Consider the following 20,802-nt stretch of genomic DNA (forward strand, 5'->3'; position numbering starts at 1 on the left):
TAGTGGGAACAGTTTACTTTTGTAAATACTCGCAAGGGTCAAGAGATTTTACAACTTAAGGGATAAGCTATATGGCAGGTTTGTAACCTGGTTGTGAAATTCAACTTAAGCAGAACACAAAATGACAGAATCTGAAAACAAATTCTATGGGGATTTATGATAAATTAAACATAAAAAATCTAAGAACAAACAACAAAAAACAAACAAGCTATCTTACAACTCTGTTTAAATTTCTCCATAGTTCCCTGTTTGAAGCTCTCCAATCAAATTCCTGCCCCGCCACAGTGCTGAAATGGTCCTAAACAAAGGTCACAAATGACATCTTCTATAATTGTGACTATGGTGCACTATCCCGCCTAGTCATCGTCATCCTTGGCCCTCTCCTCTTCCTCATCTACATGCTGCCCCTTGGCAACATTATCCCCAGAAATTGGGTCTACCACATGTATGCTGACAACACCCAGGTATAGCTCTCCAACACCTGTCTCAACCTCTGGTTGTCTGACAACCAGTCCTGGGTGAGTTGCATTTTCCTCCAGCTAAACAATTGGTAAGATCGAAGCCATCATCTTGAGTCCTAGCCACAAACTCCACACCCTTGCCACCTATTCCATCCCTCTGCCTAGCCAGTCACAGGCTGCATTAGACTGATAGCAACCTCGGTATCCTATCTGACCCTGAACTGAGTTTCCAACCCCACAATCCTCTCCATTACAAAGACCGTCCGCCTAGTTTCACCTCTGTCCTTACCTCACCCCATCCATTGGTGAAAACTGTATGCATGTCTTTATTGACTATTCCAGCACTCTCCTGGCCAGTCATCCATCCTCCACCCTCCATAAACTCCAATTCATCCAAAATTCTGCTCCTTGTATCCCATCCTGCCCCAAGTCCCTGTCATCTATCACCTCACCCTTGCAAACCTACATTTTTTCCTGGTCCCTCAATGTCTCTAACTTAAAATTTTCATTTATACACAACCTGTTGTTTTGTAGACTTTACAGGATTAGTGTTTAGTTCCCTTCATGGTCTCACCCCTCCTTGTCTCTGTAACCTCCTCAAGCCCTACAACCTCTGGTTTAAGTACCTTCAGGATTAAAACACATGAGCACTAAGTGATCATTCTCCTGTGTAGTAATTTTTCTATAGCATAACAATCTTATTGACAGTAATTAGTTTTTATTTCATTAATTCTGCAAGATAATCAGTTTCATGCTGCTCATATGGCCATGTGTTATTGGATAACCTAGTGACAAGATGTGATCGATATTCTTCAGCAGACACCAATGAAGACAGAGGGACAAATGTCATGTTAATCATGAATTTTCTTGTCCACTAGGAAGTAAAACTTAGTGTAGTATTTAAAGTTCATTTAAGGATGAGATAAAAAGCAAATTCAAAAAGATGACAAAAAAGAAGCCTATGCATCAGTGATTTAAAAACATTTAAAGCCATTTTAATACTCATTGCTCTGCCTATGGAAAATGTTGAATTAAAAGTTAAATCTGTATGTAAATGTATTATAAATATTATGTACACAAGCCAAGATGTGACATTCAGGTGAGTAAGTCCCAATATCAAGTTCTTGTCAAATCCCTTAGTCAGGGGAGCTCTTCACCTGTCATTGTCAGCCATGATAGAAAATGGTAAACTATAACAAGTAATTACCTAATTTGGATATATACAACAGCTTGCCTTTATATAGCAACTTTAATGTAGTAAAGCATCCCAAGACACTTCACAGGAGCGTTATCAAAAAAATGTGACACGGAGCCACATAAGGAGATATTAAGACAGGTGACCAAAAGCTTGGTCAAAGAGGTAGGTTTTAAGGAGCATCTTAAAAGAGGAGAGAAAGGTAGAGAGGTGGAGAGGTAATTCCAGAGAGGCCCTAGGCGGTTGGAGGCACATAGAATTACATACATAGAATGTGCAGCACAGAAACAGGCCATTCAGCCCAACAGGTCTATGCCGGTGTTTATGCTCCACACGAGCTTCCTCCCACCCCTTTTCATCTAACCCACCAATGATGGAGCGATGAAAATCGGGGATGTGCAAGTGGCCAGAGTTGGAGAAGCACAGAGATCTCAGAGGAACTGGAGGAGGTTATTGAGATATGGAGGGGCGAGGCCATGGAGGGATTTGAAAACAAGGATGAGAATTTTAAAACCGAGGCGTTGCTGGACCAGCAGCCAATGTAAAGCAGTGAGCACAGGGGTGATGGGTGAACGGGATTGACTTGAGTAACAATATGTGCAGCAGTATTTTGAATGAGCTCAAGTTTATGGAGGATGCAAGGTGGGAGGCCGGCCAGAAGGGCATTGGAATCGTCGAGTCCAGAAATAACAAAGGCACGGAAGAGGGTTCCAGCAGAAGATGAGCTGAGGCAGGGGCGGAGGTGGGTGATGTTATGGAGGTGCAAATAGGCGGTCTTGGTGATGGAGAGGATATACTATATAGAATAACTAACTCTCCAGTATGTGACAAAGCAGTAACACATTGAACTGATTGAACTGATATTGATAAAATACTGAAACATTGCTCTTGCAGTGTGTCACATTATCTTGATATGTTAATGCCTTGTTGCACCTTGCCAGATATCATTGATATATAATAACTCAAGAATTGAATCATCAGGTTTCACAAATTGTCCAGCATAAATAGTAAAGGATACCTTGGAATAAAGGCTATAATCTAAGCTTGGAATTCTGATGGATAATATTAACAGCAAGAGTGAAATTTGATAGTTTTCAATTATTGCTTAAACCAGCTTGGAATTCAATACTGCTTCATTTATTTGTGGGTTTGTTATTTATTTCAGAGCTGTGTTTTTGATGATCAAGGCTGACAGCACATCGTAATTCCTCGATGTCTGACAACATTCACAATGTGGCTTGTGACACAAATTAATGGCTTTTGCCTTAAATAAAAGGGTGCAAAGAAACTTTAACCTGATGTTTAATAACAACATGCACTTATATAGCGCCTTTAACGTAGTAAAATGTTCCAAGGCGCTTCACAGGAGCAATTATCAAACAAAATTTGACACTGAGCCACATAAGGAGATATTAGGACAGGTGACCAAAAGCTTGGTCAAAGAGGTGGGTTTTAAGGAGCGTCTTAAAGGAGGAGGAGAGAGGTAGAGAGGCGGAGAGGTTTAGGGAGGGAATTCCAGAGCTTAGGGTCTAGGCAGCTGAAGGCACAGCCGCCGGTGATGGAGCGATTAAAATCTGGGATGCACAAGAGGCAAGAATTGGAGGAGCACAGAGATCTCGGAGGGTTTTAGGGCTGGAGGGGGTTACGGAGATAGGGAGAGGCAAGGCCATGGAGGGATTTAAAAACAAGGATGAGAATTTTTAAATCAAGGCGTTCCTGGACTGGGAGCCAATGTAGGTCAGCGAGCACAGGGGTGATGCATGAGCAGCAGGTTTTATCATGAAAACAACAACAGGATGTGTTTTGTCACCTACCATGCAACTTGACTAGAAGTAGTACTGTGCCACTGATCTGTGGTTATATTGGATTTAGTTCATTGCACAATACAGGGGAATATCAACTCATACATAGATATATTAAAATTATAAGACCATAAGAGTTGGGGCAGGCATAGGCCATTCGGCCTGCTCCGTCATTTAATGAGATCATGGCTGATCTGATTTTTACCTCAACTCCAATTTCCCGCCCTTTCCCCATATCCTTTGACTCCCTTGCTGATAAAAAAATTTGTCTAACTCAGCCTTGAATGTATTCAATGACTCAGCCTCCACAGCTTTCTGGGGTAAAGAATTCCAAAGATTCACGACCCTCTGGGAGAAGAAATTCCTCCTCACTTCCGTCTTAAACGGGCGACCCTTTATTCTGAGACTATGCCCCCTAGTTTTAGATTCCCCCATGAGGGGTAACATCCTCTCAGTATCTACCCTATCGAGTCCTCTCAGAATCTTGTATGTTTCAATAAGATCTCCTCTCGTTCTTCTAAACTCCAATGAATATCGACCCAACCTGTTCAATCTTTCCTCATAAGACAACCCTTCCATACCTGAAATCAACCTAGTGAACCTTATATGAACTGCCTCCAATGCAAGTATGTCCTTCCTTAAATAAGGGCACCAGAACTGTATGCAGTACTCCAGGTGTGGTCTCACCAGCACCCTGTACAGCTGTAGCATGACTTCCCTGCTTTTATACTCCATCCCCCTAGAAATAAAGGCCAATATTCCGTTTGCCTTCTGGATTACCAGCTGCACCTGTATGTTGACTTTTTGTATTTCACGTACGAGGACACCCAGATTCCTCTGTACCGCAGCATTTTGTAATATTTCTCCATTCAAATAATATTTTGCTTTTTTATTTTCCCACATTATATTCCATCTGCCAAATTTTTGCCCATTCGCTTAACCTGTCAATATCCCTTTGCAGACACTTTGGGCCCGATATTAGGAGGGCGGCGGGTTGGCAGCGGGGGGTCGACTGGGAGCGTGGGTAACGCGCTCAAAAGCTGCCCTGTGGGTGGACTGCGCATGCGCAGCATAGGCTGTCAGCAGGAGGAGCCCTATTTAAAGGGGCAGTCTACCAAAGCTCCTCCTGCAGCAAACAACCAATTTTGGACCATGGAGCAGGCCAGAGGAAAGGCTGCCTCAAGGTTTTCGGACTCCTCACTCCAGGATCTGCTTGGTGGGGTGAGGAGGAGGAGGGAAATCTTTTTCCCATCTGATGGGCGGAGGTGCCCTCCCTCCACCACCAAGAAGGCTTGGCTAGAGGTGGCCGAGGAGATCACCAGCAGTGGCAATGTGCCACGAATCTGGGTGCGGTGCAGAAAGAGATTTAATGACCTAACCAGGTCAGCCAAAGTAAGTATACTTATGCATTCTCCCACACTCCGTCTTCCATATCACCTCCACCACCACACAACCCCTTCAGCACTGCCACCACAACGCTCTTGCATCACTCCTCACATCCACTCAACTATCATCCTCACCTTGCCTGCACGTACTCACCGCCCCAGTTCCCATTCGAACACTACCACGCAACCCAATCCTCATACAATCTCATGGCTATGTCGCACACACACCCTCCCATGCATCTCCCTCACGCTCAACCCCACCCACACCAATGCATGCAGCGGGTCACCATGCAACCATCACTCAATCACGCCTCTGTGTTTTGCCTTGATAGGAGAAGAGATGCCAGAATGCTCGGGAGAGGGCAAGGACCAGCGAGAGCCCGCCACACCAGGTGGCATTAACCAATGCGGAGCAGCAGGCACTGGAGATAAGCCGCACCCTGGAGTGCCTGTCCGTGGCGGATGCCAAGACTAGGATTGCACAAGTGGCTGATGACAGAAAGCTAACACTCAGCACTCATGATAGCGAATGAACTTAGCATCGCTTGGCATCTGCAGCACCTCAACATCTGTCCACATGCTTAATATTGCTTTCTGTTCTCTTGCAGGCCCATCTGCGACCGCCGTGACCGTGGAGGGCTATTTCTCAGAGGACCTGCCGGCCTCTGAAGGTCCATCATCACATCTGAGCCATCCATCCACCAGCGCAGATACACACACCTCGGTGGGTCCCCGTCCTCACTTAGTTGGGCTTGCACATGGTGAGTCACCACGCACATGTGAGCACGAGCAGACCCTGGTGGCAGGGGCAGCCGTGGAGAGTCCGCGTCGGTGGGAGCACTCTTCTCCAGACTCTGCTCAGCTGGACCCAGATGCTGAACCCAGAGGGCCAGCTGTGAAAAGGAGAGTCATCAAGGGGCAGCAGCACATTGCCAAGGTACTGGAACAGTTGCCACGCGCACTCTCCACATTCGCGCAGAGGATGGAGGAGTCCTACTCCTGCATGAGTGGAATGGTGGCACAGGTACAGGAGGGTATCTCCGAGATAGTGTCACAGGGATGTGAAGGCATCTCTGAGATAGTGTCGCGGGTAGGTGCAGGAATGTCTGCGATGGAGAAAAGGCTAGTCTCCATCGAGCATCAAGGACGGTTCAACAATGAGTCCATTCAGGCCCTGACAACGGCCATTCGGATTCAGGGTGAGCAACATTCTGCCGCCTTAAACAGGCTGACAGATACTTTACAACTAGCCTGCCAAGGCTTCACACAAGTCCTCCAAACTGTCGTCCAGCAGGGTGGAAAGAGTGATGTGGGCCTGGGCCAGGAGAGGGATGATGGTGAAAGGGGACATGGAAGTGGGGACACCACTCAAAGCGCTCCCACGTCTCAACCAGTACCCGCAATGCTGCCCCCTCCCCAGGTGGCCGAGTCTGCCGCTGCACAGGTACAGGTGGAGCAGTCTTTGGAGGGGCCCTCACGGGCACCGAAACCCAGCGGGCGTCTGCGCAAAGCATCTAATCGGTCAGGACATGGACAAGAGCAACCTGCCACTACCTCTGCTGAGGGGTAGCACCACGTAGGGGTTCCTGTAAACACAAGCCGAAGGTTTTGTGAGCACAAAGGGGATGCACAAGGGTGTTTGAGGATTTGTCATGTTTTTTATTTATATTTGTTTTCTTCCACATTCACAATAAATCTTATTATTATCACCACTACTGCCACGTCTTGGCCATTCTTGATTGGCTTGTGGAATAGGTCCCTTTCATGGGGTTCACCATGAACACGCACACTTGATGCCACCCATTGGGTCATTCTACAGTGGGTGTAGATGTAGTTGCACCACTGTTCTGTGCAGGGGGTAGGGGAGGGGGCTGGTATGGCCGCTCCTCTGTCCAGGTGATGAGGACTGGACTCTTCACACAGTTTGATGTTAGGAGAACCGTTCACATATCAGTGACTCCCTGACCTCACAAGCAGCCAGGTGAGCCGCTGTTCTGCCCATGGGTTGTTCCTCCTCCTCGGCCTCCTCCTCCTCCTCCTCCTCCTCCTTCTCCTCCTCAATATGGGTGGCAGATGTGGATGGGGCCTCCTCCAGCGGCACCCCTCTCTGATGTGCCATGTTGTGCAGGGCACAACAGACGACTATAATGCGTCCCACTCTGTGTGGCGCATATTGAAGCGCTCCCCCAGAATGATCAAGGCACCCGAAGCGCATCTTGAGCAGCCCTATAGCCTGCTCAATTGTTGACCAGGTAGCAATGTGGCTGTTGTTATATATAAGCTGTGGCTCGGTGGTGGGGTTCCTCAGAGGTGTCATAAGCAACGTGTGCAGGGGATATCCCTTATCCCCGAGGAGCCAGCCCTTGCGGGTGTTGGGTGAGTGGAAGTGGGGCGGGATGGTGGACTCCCTGAGGAAGAAGGAATCGTGGCAGCTGCCAGGGTATCTGGTGCACATGTGAAGGAATCTCTTGCGGTGGTCACAGATGAGCTGAGTGTTCATGGAGTGATAGCCCTTCCTGTTGACGAACAGTCCTGGCTTGTGTGGAAGTGCTCGTATTGCTATATGGGTGCAATCGATTACACCCTGCACCCGTGGGAAGCCAGCCACAGCGTGGAATCCCACTGCCCTCTCCATCTGGCTGAGGTCATCCATGGGGAAGTTGATATCGTGCGAGGCCCTGCAGAACAAGCCGTCGGTGACCTGCCTTATGCACTTGGGTGCAGATGACTGAGAGACCCCAGTGATGTCCCCGGTGGCACCCTGGAAGGATCTGGAGGCGAAGAAGTTGAGGGCAGTGGTGACTTTGACAGCGACAGGTAAGAAGATGCTCGGTCCATCCGGGAGCAGCTCGTCATTAAGGAGGCTGCAGATGTCCACGACTACCTGGCGACTGACTCTGAGCCTCCGTATGCACTGCTCCTCAGAGAGGTCCAGGAAGCTGAGCCTCGGTCTATAGACCCTGTGACGAGGGTAGTGCCTTCTGCGATGCATCTCTCTCTGCAGTTGCCCTCCCTCCTGCTGTGCAGGAGGATGTGTCACAGCACCGTGTTGTGGAGCTCCACATGTCAGAGGTGGACGGCGTGGTCGGCGAGGCTGGTGATGCTGTTCATCCTCCGAGGAGGTCATGACTGCAGCTACAGCAGCCCCCATCCAGAAGATGTACATTTGAGGGGGTCCGCAAGGTAGGTAAATGTGTCCGCACACCGGGGTTGAGGTTCCAAATTGGTGAATTGTCGTGTTCGGAGGAGGGTGGTGGAGGCCAAACTTTGTCCAACTGAGACTGAGGGTCTCCCCCACCCCGACCTGTCAAATGGACATTTGCAGCTGACACAGGCTGGTGGCTGCAACACGTCCATTTCAACTGGGAGTGTTTCCCCCAGTACGGGAAACAGTCTCAGTTTATTTCAAAATCCCACCCCTCCTAAAATATCAGGTCAATCAGGTCTGTAAACAACCTGAAGTACCTGGTTAATTACTTTAAGTGGCATCCCGCCTGCTTTAATTGCCGGCGGGAGTCCCACATGCGGGGGCTGCGCGCGCATGTGAGCGCGTCACTGGGGAACCCAGAAGTGGGCGGGTTGGAGCCGGCCTCCGGACCCGCCCTGGGAATCCCCAATTTTCGGAGCCCCTCGTCACGAACGCACCTGCTCGGGGGTGCGAAAATCGAGCCCTTTGTGTCCTCATCGCAACTTGTTTTTCCACCTATCTTTTTATCATCAGCAAATTTGGCCACAAGACACTCTTTTCCTTCGTCCAAGTCATTGATGTATATTGTAAATAGTTGAGACCCCAGCACTGATCCCTGCGGCACCCCACTAGTTACAGATTGCCATTTTGAAAATGACCCTTTTATCCTGACTCTTTGTTTTCTGTTAGTTAGCTAATCCTCTATCCATGCCAGTATATTACCCCCAACACCATGAGTTCTTTATCTTGTGCAGTAATCTTTTATGTGGCACCTTATCGAATGCCTTTTGGAAATCCAAATATACTGCATCCATTGCTTCCCCTTTATCCACCCTGCCCGTTACTTCCTCAAAGAACTCTAATAAATTTGTCAGACATGATTTCCCCTTCATAAAACCATGTTGACTCTCCTTGATTGTAATTATGAGTCTCCAAATGTCCTGCAACTACTTCCTTAATAATGGATTCTAGCATTTTCCCAATGACAGATGTTAGGCTAACTGATCTATGGTTACCTGCTTTCTGTCTCACTCCCTTCTTGAATAGGGGTGTTACGTTCACTATTATTGTGGCAAAAAATTAATATGGAATAAAGTTTAAATTATTTTAAAATCAGCATATGATGTGATTTATACAGTAACTTCACATAAAAATATTAGTGTGTACATGCACCAAATATCATGGTGTTTAGGGAAGCAATGCTATAATAATTTTCTCCTATGCAGGAAAGTGTAAGACAAGAACACTAATTTAGAAATAACCCTGTTAAGTCATATTATCATATGCCTATGGAATGTAAACAACAGTTATAGGTGATACAAGAATACATTAATCTAAAATCACTAAAAAAAGAAGTCTTTATCAAAACACTCCCAGGAGAACTTGGACTTTCTGTATTATTTGATCTTAAAATTTAAACATGAGCTGCTGTATTTACATGCATGCATCCTAACTCACCCATTTCATCACACCATGCCAAAAATACATCTTGCAACATTAGTTCATTAAATAACCAGTTTACACACATTGGCTCATTTATCATTTTTACAGTTGAATCATTTTCTGTGGAAACACGGGTTTACTTCACTGCTTCAAATGACATTACCTAGTCTGCTTTATGTCAACAATAACAAATTAAACGAATTAAGACAACTTACAAGTTAATTCTAATTAAATATTTTCTAATGTGCACATAGAACGTAAAGCAGCTAACTTGTCAAAATATTCTAAGCATCATCAATTACGGAGATATCTAAGCTTTTGCAACTTGTGTACTCACACCACTGAACTGCATTCTTTGCTGCTTGGTTTTAGGGCCGTGATTGGCAGGGACTCAGGGTCAAAGAGCAGAGGTCAGCGACTTCAGTAACCAAACCTTGTCTTCCTGAATTTAATCTCCGTGAAAAACTTGTAACTTCATACTGGATTGGAGCCGGGACAATATTTAACTGATAGGCTTCTTCAACTTCTACCTGTGCATCGGGAAAAAGAATAATTAAGGAGCAACTATGACACACTGCAGCTTTAATTCAACAGGTTATACCAGCCTGAAAAATTGTTGATGTATAGATTGACCTTGTATCGATTGACCTTGAGACTTTGCTGAATTATTCTAGCTAAATTAGGTATGGGGAAATGGCAGTATCTAGGAAGTAAACCTACCAGTCTTATAACGCAGACTTTTTGTCTTTCAAAGTAATTTATGAATAATCGTCTTATTTTGAATCTGATTGAATAATTCAGTGATATTGTTGTATCATTTGTGAACAGAATATGCCAATAAATCCAGAAGAGTAGCTGACTAAATTTTCAAGTTATGGATTACCATTTTAATATGACCAAAGTCCTTTTCAAATAAGTACAGGGAAACAAAGCCGTAAAGGTAATTGCACTTCATTGGAGTAGTCTTCTTACATTAAATTTATGTTTGTAATAGCAGTCCAATTTATATCAATATATATCAATCGCATCTACAGTGAGTCATCTTATTGTATTATTTCACTAAAAATTCAGTTTACACATCTCACTGTATATTTGATTTTTTTCAGACATTTTTGCCAAATTAACTTGACATTGGATAATCCTGAAAAAAATTTGGCTGTGTGTATGGATTTTATAACTTTGAAAAATTATTCTATCCAAAAAAATCATTAGGGCTTCTGAAACAGCCAAATCATTTTTGGCATCATGTCTCAATAAGAATTATTTGTCAATTTGTTTATAAGTGAAGTCATCTCAAATTCCATTTTTTTTTTACTGAGTGAGGAATGTTATTGAATATTTAGACAGTTATCTAGCTATTGCTTCAAAATAATTACTAATAAGGTGACTACAAAAAATGTGAGCACCGATATGGTAGGAAACAAATCATCTAATGTCCAGTGCAAATAGAGTAGTGATGCATTGATTTGTTGAATGATGAACTTCTAGTGTGAAGTATATATTTCAAACCTATAAAAATGCTTCCCAGAAATTATCTGGGGGAAAACACCAATAAAAAATGACTAAAGATAATGTGCATTTTTTTTAACATCAGGCTATTATTGAATTTATTACGTGACTTTTAGATATGATGATATCAAAGACAAAGATGAAAAATGGCAATAAAGAATAAGCTTTTGCAAAATCTAAAGGATCATCACTGGAGCTTCTAGTCGGTCCTTTCCTTATTTGCTCGCTGATGGTTTCCAAATTAAATCATTATAATCATGAGTGATCCATACTCAATAAATATTGAAATATGGATTTGCCAAGGCACTTCTATATATGCTGTAGTAGTTGCCATTTAATATGCTACATTTCAAACCATCAGAATAAATTTTAATAGTATTTATCATTCAAAAATTACTGCGACTGTTTAACACAGTTGTGTAGCTTTTCAGGTTTCTATTTCAGTAGTACTGTAGACATTCTGTACAATCTAATAGCACTACATCACTTGCTAAGATTTGTATTTTAAAAGTTCTTGAAACAAGCTGAGAATCTGAGTAACCAAAACATTTGCAAAATGCAACTGTGAGATTTCAGACAATGTACAGATTCTGATTCTAAGGGGGAGATTCTGAGGCCTCCTGAGGCCCAGGGGAAACAGGGTGTTAGCGCTCTGATAACAGTGGGGTATGACTCAATGCTCCACTCCCGCCAATGGTGTGGCCGTCCCCATCGATCACCAGGGCCTACTGCCGGGCAGCTGGAGCACATGCCTGTGTTGGGTGGTAGGCCCTTTTAATATGCATATCGGGGTCCTATAACGTACATAGGACCCCGATTGCAATTTTAGGACAGTACTGTTGGAGCATGTGCCTTGCACACTTGGCACAGTTTCAGCTGGCGGTCCAGCCGAAGAGGAACCCAGAAGGTAATTTTAAAATTATTTTTGTTGGGCCAAGAGGAGAAGGACTCTCCCTCCGGACCTACCATTTTCCGGGCCCGATGGCTGGCCAGGCCACCTGATATTGTGACAGTCTGGGCATCTGTTTTCTGCTGGTCCTATGCTAGTGAGGCCTGGCCCTCAAAATAGACCTGGACTACCGCTGGGAGTATCGTGCGGCCAGCAGGCGCGCTCTGCAGGCCAACCGCCTGAAGCCGACCCGCATTTAAAATCTAAACCTAAATTACTTTGTACCGTGAACACTTGTTGCGCAATATTCAATTATATAATCATTAAATAGATCAGTATAAACACAAACATCCATTTTAACCACCACTAATCTGAGAAAAGTCAATAATAATAAATTGATCCTCAAGATGATGCAGGCAGGTGGGCATGGAAGCAGCAATGTTCTGGAGTTGGAGGATGGTGACCTTGCTAACGGAGTGGAAATGGGGTGTAAAGCTCAGCTCAGGGTTGAACAGAATGTCATGGTTGCATAGCACCAGGTTCAACTTGGGCTGACAGCCAGGAATGTTGATGGAGGCAGTGCCAGAAACATGTACACGTTGGTGGAAGCTGAACAAAATGGCTTCAGTCCTGTCAGCACTATGCTGTAGAAAATTCCAGCTCATTCAGGACTTGATGCCATTCAAGCAGTCAGATAGTATAACAATAGTCCTGGAGATTATGGCAGTAACAAAGAGTTACAGTTGGGAACTATCAACAAACATGTAGAAATTGATGTTGCTGAGGAATAGCAAACAAATGATAAACAGGAGGGGACCAAGGGTGGAGTCCTGGGGTACACCAGAGATGACAATGTGAGCAGGAGAGCAGAAACCATGAAACATAAATAATGATTGCATTGCTACAGGTAGAATTACAACCATGAGAGGTAGGAAGTAGAATGGAAAGGTCAACAGTGTTGTACACAGCACAGATGTTAAAGAGGGATGGTGAGCGACAGACACAGAATGTAACTCGTGACCTTGACCTGGAGGAATTTGAACAGGGAGTGGTGAAAAAGGGGAGTGTCAATGACATATTCAAGGACCTCGGAGAAAGTGGTAGGGTAGAGATAGGGTTGCAATTTTAACCTAACCGGCCCGGCGAGAAACTTACAGGATCAGATCGGGTGCCCGTTTTACATTCTGTCCAATTTTACTTTCTATTGAAGTCAATGGAAAGTAAAATCGGGTGGTTTGTAAAACAGCGCCTGATCTGATCTTGTCAAGTTCCCGCCTGATCTGATCTTGTCAAGTTCCCGCCAGATAGGTTTGCTTAAAATTACCACCACAGCAATTGCTTGTGAAGATAGAGGGATTAAAGGTAGTTTTAGAAAAGAAATTGATAATGGGAAGTCTCAATTAAGCAAGAAACTTTCCTGCAGATTGGGAGAGATTCATAGGGCTCAATTTTAAAATGGAGCCGGGAAGGGGGCGGTGGGTCAATTTGAGGTGGGGAAACCCATTAGAATGGGTTTCCTAGACGTCCTTACGATTTTGACGTAAGTATGTCTTTTATTTTTTTTTTGTCAGTTTCCCGTCTGACTGATCGGCTGAATAACAGGCTGGTCTCAGTTAGACAGGAGTCCAGTCAGGGAGAGGATGTCTTCAGGTAAGTCTGCAGGTAAGTCTTTGTTTGTATGGATGGGGGGAAGGGGGCACGGGAGGGGGGCATGGATGGACAAGGGGCATGGGTGGGCATAGGTTGGCAGGAGGTCACGAGTCATGGGGGATGGGATCTGGGGTCAGTCACGGGGACGGGATCGGGGGGTCATCGCGGGGGTCCACGATCAATGAGGGGGAGGATTGGGGTCGGTGTCGGAGGATCAGGATCAAGGGTCGGGGTCGGGGGTCCACGATCGGGGGGAGTCCGCGATTGGGGTGGGGGGTCGGTGCAGGTAGGTTGTTGGGCCTGGGGGAAGCACTCCTGTTCCTCCAGGCCCACAAGCTGTGCTTTTCTAGGCACTTACCTATTAGTCTCAGGCTTTCACGGAGGCCCAGGAATCCCAGCCCCCCGGGGTTGAAATCGGGAATTAGTGAAAAATGGAGGCCTCCTTGAAAAGTTTTAAGGCCCGACCTGCCTCCTGGGAGCGGGTTGGCCGCCCACCCCTCATCCTGCCCCCGTGAAAACCGGAAATGGGCGGGTTGGAGGCGGGTCTGAAATGGTGGTAATTTTCAATGGCCCACCCCACCCCACCCCCCCCCCCCACCCCCCCCACCCCACCCCCCCCCCACCCACCTCCAACCCCCCCACCCACCGGTTTTTTACTTTTAAAATCGAGCCCATAATGTCAGCAAGCATGGGTGGGCCCAGGTGAAGTTGAGTTTTCAGAAAAGAATCCAGGGAACAGATGAGGGCTGGGTGAAGTTGGAGGACAAGCTACAAAGCATAGGGTGAATGTGACTGGGAGTGAGAGTCAGGGGAGATGAGCAAAGAAAAAAAAGAGAGAACTTTCATTTATATAGCACCTTTCACAACTTCAGGACGTACCAGCCAATGAAGTACTTTTGAAATGTGGTCACTATTTAATATAGGGAAACACAGCAGCCAATTTGCTCACAGCAAAGTCCCATAAACAGCAATGTGATAGTGGTGTTGGCTGAGGGATGTGTTTTGGCCAGGACACTGCTCTTCTTCAAATAGTGCCATGGGCAGAGGGCAGATGGGACCTTGGTTTAACGTCTCATCTAAAGGATGGCACCTCCGATGGTGCAGCATTCCCTGAATGTCAGCCAAGATTATGTGCTCAAGTCTCTGGAGTGGGGCTTGAACCCACAACCTTTTGATTCAGAGGCAAGATTACTAGCACTGAGCTACAACTGACACCTGAGGAGGCTATTGAGGCCAAGCATCTTGATTTTGAAAACAAATAAGTCCACGAGTGTTACTTTTTTGAATTTTTACTCAACAAACAACAGCTTGGATTTATATAGCACATTTAATGTAGAACAAAGTCCCAAGGCACTTCAGAGGCGTATTCAGACAAAAATGGACTCTGCATATTTTTCTTAGCTTCTGTGTCTCAGATCAATTCAGTTGATGAGCCCTCATTCCCTATGGTCCAAAGTGTGCCTACTCACAATGTAGATCATTTGTAATGTGCCCTGGCATCAAACAGAAAACCACTGTTACCGTGTTTTACTTATGTTTAATGCCCTCATGTAATCTTCCCTGACTTTGGAATAAACAGTGATAGACAAACACTGTGGCTTACACCAAAATAGTGGGTGTGGGAGACTGTCTAAGGGTCGGTGGGGAAGAGGGCAATGAATGAGGAGTCAAAATAGTTAGTGAACAATTGAGGTGTGGATTTTGCAGCAGGTCACAGAACAGCGAATTGGGTATTAGGTTGCTGATATGGGAGTTTGGGGATAGTTTTTTTTCTACAGATAGAAGGAGAGGGTGGAGGGATTAGAGGTACACAGGGGGCTGTAAATAGTAAAACACAATAAGAAATCAAAAATCCTGTGAGTATGTGATCTAATAACCCACAAGCTAAATGCAAATGAAGATGCTGCAGTTCAGTTGATCTAAACTCAAACTGACTGTCATTTTTTGGGTCGAATAAAACAAATGAACCTCCAATCACCATTATCCATAATTAAAGATATTTCATACATTTTCCATATAGTTCTCACATCTAAATCTTACTGTTCCAATATTTTAAAAACACATTTAAAAAAATGTAAATTACATTGAGGGATTGTGTCACCACTGATTTCAAATCATTTACAATAATTAGTTTTAGTCCCTTATTTAAGTTAGTTAATTTTTAACCAGCTGGAGATTCTCTGTGGTCAAAATTCTATGGCTACAGAGCCAGAATTTCGAACGTTAATTGTATTTTGTATGCCTTAACATTACACCTTAAAATATTTTCCAGTCATCAAGCTGCACAGAGCAGATTATATTGGTCGGTGGTTGATGTGCTGAAAGGCCTACGCTATGTTGTAGCTTATCGGTGTGTTTTCTTTCGTTGGCCTTATTACATAGAAATATAGAACATTTATGGCACAGAAGGAGGCCATTCGGCCCTTCGTGTCTGTGCCGGTCGACATAGATCCATCCAGCCTAATCCCACTATCCAGCTCTTGATCCATAGCCTTGTGGGTTATGGCACTTCAAGTGCATATCCAAGTACTTTTAAAATGCGATGAGGGTTTCTGCTTCTACCACCATTTCAGGTAGTGAGTTCCAGACCCATACCACACTCTGGGTGAAATTTTTTTTCCTCAGCTCCCTCAAATCTTTCTACCAGTTACTTTAAATCTATGCCCCATGGTTATTCACCTCTCTGCTAAGGGAAATAGGCCTTTCCTCTCCACTCTATCTCGGCCCCTCATAATTTTATACACCTCAATTAAATCACCCCTCAGCCTCCTCTGTTCCAAAGAAAACAACCCCAGCCTATCCAATCTTTCCTCATAGCTAAAATTCTCCAGTCCTGGCAACATCCTCGTAAAACAGAAAGCCTAGAGGAGGATAGAAAGTGCAGGGTGAAATTAAAAAGGAAATTAGGAAAGTACAGAGAGGGCATGAAAAAATACTGGCAACTAAAATTAAGGAAAACTCAAAAATGTTTTATAAATACATAAAGAGCAAAAGGATAACTAAGCAAAGAGTAGGACCTATTAGTGACCAAAAAGGTAACCCATGTGTGGAGGCGGAAGATGTGGGTATGGTTCTTAATGAATACTTCGCGTCTGTCTTCACAATAGAGGGGGACGATGCAGAGATTATAGTTAAGGAGGAGGAGTGTGAAATATAGGATGGTATAAACATAGTGAGAGAGAAAGTATTAAGGGAATTAGCATCTTTGAAAGTAGATAAATTGCCAGGACCAGATGAAATGTATTCCAGGCTGTTAAAAGAAACAAGGGAGGAAATAGCGGAGGCTCTGACCAGCATTTTCCAATCCTCCCTAGCTACAGGTATGGTGCCAGGGGATTGGAAGACTGCTAACGTTGTACCTTTGTGCAAAAAGGGAGAAAAGGATAGACCCAGTATTAACAGGTCATTCAGTCCATCCTTGGTGGTGGGCAAATTATTGGAATCAATTCTGAGAGACAGTATAAACCGTCACTTAGAAAGGCATGGATTAATCAAGGACAGTCAACATGGATTTGTTAAGGGAAGGTCGTGTCTGACTAACTTGATTGAATTTTTTGAGCAGGTAACAAGGAGGGCCGATGAGGGTAACGTGTTTGATGTAGTGTACATGGATTTTAGCAAAGTTTTTGACAAGGTCCCACATGGCAGACTGGTCAAAAAAGTAAAAGCCCATGGGATCCAAGGGAAAGTGTCTAGTTGGATCCAAAATTGGCTCAATGGCAGGAAGCAAAGGATAATGGTTGACGGGTGTTTTTGAGACTGGAAGGCTGTTTCCAGTGGGGTCCCGCAAGGTTCAGTACTAGGTCCCTTGCTTTTTGTGGTATATATTAATGATTTGGACTTGAATGTGGGAGGCTTGATCAAGAAGTTTACAGATGATGCAAAAATTGGCCGTGTGGTTGATAGTGAAGAGGAAAGCTGTAGACTGCAGGAAGATATCAATGGACTGGTCAGATGGGCAGAAAAGTGGCAAATGGAGTTCAATCCGGAGAAGTGTGAGGTAATGCATTTGGAGAGGGAAAACAAGGCGAGGGAGCACACAATAAGTGGGAGGATACTGAGAGGTGTCGAGGAAGTGAGGGACCTTGGAGTGTATGTCCACAGATCCCTGAAGGTAGCAGGACAGGTAAATAACGTGGTTAAAAAGGCATACGGGATACTTTCCTTTATCAGCTGAGGCACAGAATATAAGAGCAGGGAGATTATGCTAGAACTGTATAAAACATTGGTTAGCCCAATTGGTTGAGTACTGCGTACAGTTCTGGTCACCATATTACAGGAAAGATGTGATTGCACTGAAGAGAGTACAGAGAAGATTTACGAGGATGTGGCCAGGGCTGGAGAATTTTAGCTATGAGAAAAGATTGGATAGGCTGGGGTTGTTTTCTTTGGAACAAAGGAGGCTGAGGGAAGATTTAATTGAGGTATATAAAGTTTTGCTGGGACTAGATAGAGTGGATAGGGAGGACCTAGTTCCCTTAGCAGAGGGGTCAGTGACCAGGGGGCATAGGTTTAAAGTAATTGGTAGAAGGATTAGACGGGAGCTGAGGAGAAATCTTTTCACCCAGAGGCTGGTGGGGATCTGGGTGGTAGAGGTAGAAACTCTCAAATCATTTAAAAAGTACTTGGATGCGCACTTGAAGTGCCATAACCTACAGGGCTACGGACCAAGTGCTGGAAAGTTGGATTAAGCTGGATAGCTCTTTGTCGGCTGGCACGGACACGATGGGCCGAATGGCCTCCTTCTGTGCCCTAACTTTCTATGATTCGATCTCCTCTGTACCCTCTCTAATGCAATCATACCTTTCCTGTAATGTGGTGACCAGAACTGTATGCAGTACTCAAGCTGTGGCCTAACTAGTGTTTTATACAGTTCTAGCATAATCTCCCTGCTCTTATATTCTATGCCTCAGCTAATACAGGAAAGTATCCCGTATGCCTTCTTAACCACCTTATCAACCTGTCCTGCTACCTTCAGGGATCTGTGGACATAGTCCCTCTCTTCCTCTACACCTCTCAGTATCCTCCCATTTATTGTGTATTCCCTTGCCTTGTTTGACCTCCCCAAATTCATTACCTCACACTTCTCCAGATTGAATTCCATTTGCCACTTTTTTGCCCACCTGACCAGTCCATTGATATCTTCCTGCAGTCTACAGCTTTCCTCCTCACTAACAATCACACGGCCAATTTTTGTATCATCTGCAAACTTTTTAATCATGCCCCCTACATTTAAGTCTAAATCATTAATATATACCACAAAAAGCAAGGGATCTAGTACTGAGCCTTGCGAAACCCCACTGGAAACAGCCTTCCAGTCCCAAAAGCGTCTGTTGACCATTACCCTTTGCTTAATGCCACTGAGCCAATTTTGGATCCAATTGCCACTTTCCCTTTGATCCCAAGAGCTTTTACTTTTTTGACCAGCCTGCCATGTGGGACCTTGTCAAAAGCCTTGCTAAAATCCATGTAGACTACATCAAATGCGCTACCCTCATCGACCCTCCTTGTTACCGCCTCAGAAAATTCAATCAAGTTAGTCAGACACGACCTTCCCTTAACAAATCCGTGTTGACTGTCCTTGATTAATCCGTGCCTTTCTAAGTGACGGTTTATACTGTCTCTCAGAATTGATTCCAATAATTTGCCCGCCACCGAGGATGGACTGACTGGCCTGTTAATACTGGGTCTATCCTTTTCTCCCTTTTTGCACAAAGGTACAACGTTAGCAGTCTTCCAATCCCCTGGCACCATACCTGTGGCTAGGGAGGATTGGAAAATGCTGGTCAGAGCCTCCGCTATTTCCTCCCATGCTTCTTTTAACAGCCTGGGATACATTTTATCTGGGCCTGGCAATTTATCTACTTTCAAAGATGCTAAACCCCTTAATATTTCCTCTCTTACTATGTTTATCCCATCCAATATTTCACACTCCTCCTCCTTAACTATAATCTCTGCATCGTCCCCCTCTTTTGCGAAGACAGACACGAAGTATTCATTAAGAACCATACCCACATCTTCCGCCTCCACACATAGATTACCTTTTTGGTCTCCAATAGGTCCTACTCTTTGCTTAGTTATCCTCTTGCTCTTTATGTATTTATAAAACATTTTTGGGTTTTCCTTAATTTTAGTTGCCAGTATTTTTTCATGCCCTCTCTTTGCTTTCCTAATTTCCTTTTTAATTTCACCCCGCACTTTCTATACTCCTCTAGGCTTTCTGCAGTATTGAGTTCTCGGTGCCTGACATAAGCTTCCCTTTTTTGCCTTATCTTACCCTGTATGCTCCTTGACATCCAGGGGCTCTAGATTTGGCAGTCCCACCCTTTTTCTTTGCAGGAACATGTTTACTCTGAACCCCTTGATTCTCCCCCTTGAATGCCTCCCACTGCTCTGATAGTGTTTTACCTTCAAGTAGCTGTTTCCAGTCCATTTTTGCTAAATCACTTCTCAGCTTAATAAAATTGGCCTATCCCCAGTTTAGAACTTTTACTCCTGTTCTATCTTTGTCCTTTTCCATAACTATGCTACATCTAACTGAATTATGATCACTACCACCAAAATGCTCTCCCACTGATTCTCCTTCCACCTGCCCAGCTTCATTCCCTACAACTAAATCCAGAACTGCCCCCCGTCGCTCTTGTTGGGCTTGCTACATACTGGCTAAAAATGTTCTTCTAAATGCAATTTAAAAATTCTGCGCCCTCTATACCTTTTACACTGTTTATGTCTCAGTTAATATTAGTGTAGTTGAAATCCCCTACTATAACTGCGCTATTGTTTTTGCACTTCTCAGAAATTTGCCTATATATTTGCTCTTCTATCTCCCTTTGACTGTTTGGGGGTCTATAGTACGCTCCCAGAAGTGTGACTGCCCCTTTTTTGTTCTTTAGGTCAACCCATTTGGCCTCATTTGATGATCCTTCTAACATATCATCCCTCCTCACAGCCGTAATTGTTTCTTTAACCAACATTGCTACCGCCCCCCTCCTTTTTTATCCCCCTCTCTATCTCGTCTGAAAACCCTGTAACCAGGAACGTTGACCTGCCATTCCTGCCCCTGTTTAAGCTATGTTTCAGTAATAGCTAAGATATCATACTTCCACGTGTCTATCTGTGCCCTCAGTTCATCTGCCTTATTCACTATACTCCTTGCATTGAGATATATACCGTTCAGCACTACCAAACTCCTTTGTTCTCTAGTTTCTAACCTTTGTTTCCTCTGCCTTCCAAACTTGCTTACTAATTTTCTGCCTTCTATTTCCAGCTCTGCTTCTCTCC

At 44.6% G+C, this 20,802-nt stretch overlaps 1 long non-coding RNA gene across 1 annotated transcript in view; it reads right to left on the reverse strand.

The window, feature by feature from the left end:
• Positions 1-20,802, reverse strand: part of LOC137332148 (uncharacterized) — a 152,184-nt gene that overhangs the window by 97,756 nt on the left and 33,626 nt on the right. The window contains exon 2 of the long non-coding RNA XR_010965601.1: positions 9,811-10,003. This is a non-coding gene — a long non-coding RNA (uncharacterized lncRNA). The remainder of the gene's footprint in view (positions 1-9,810; positions 10,004-20,802) is intronic.

This window comes from Heptranchias perlo, chromosome 14, assembly GCF_035084215.1.
Source record: "Heptranchias perlo isolate sHepPer1 chromosome 14, sHepPer1.hap1, whole genome shotgun sequence".
NCBI classification, from domain to species: Eukaryota; Metazoa; Chordata; class Chondrichthyes; order Hexanchiformes; family Hexanchidae; genus Heptranchias; species Heptranchias perlo.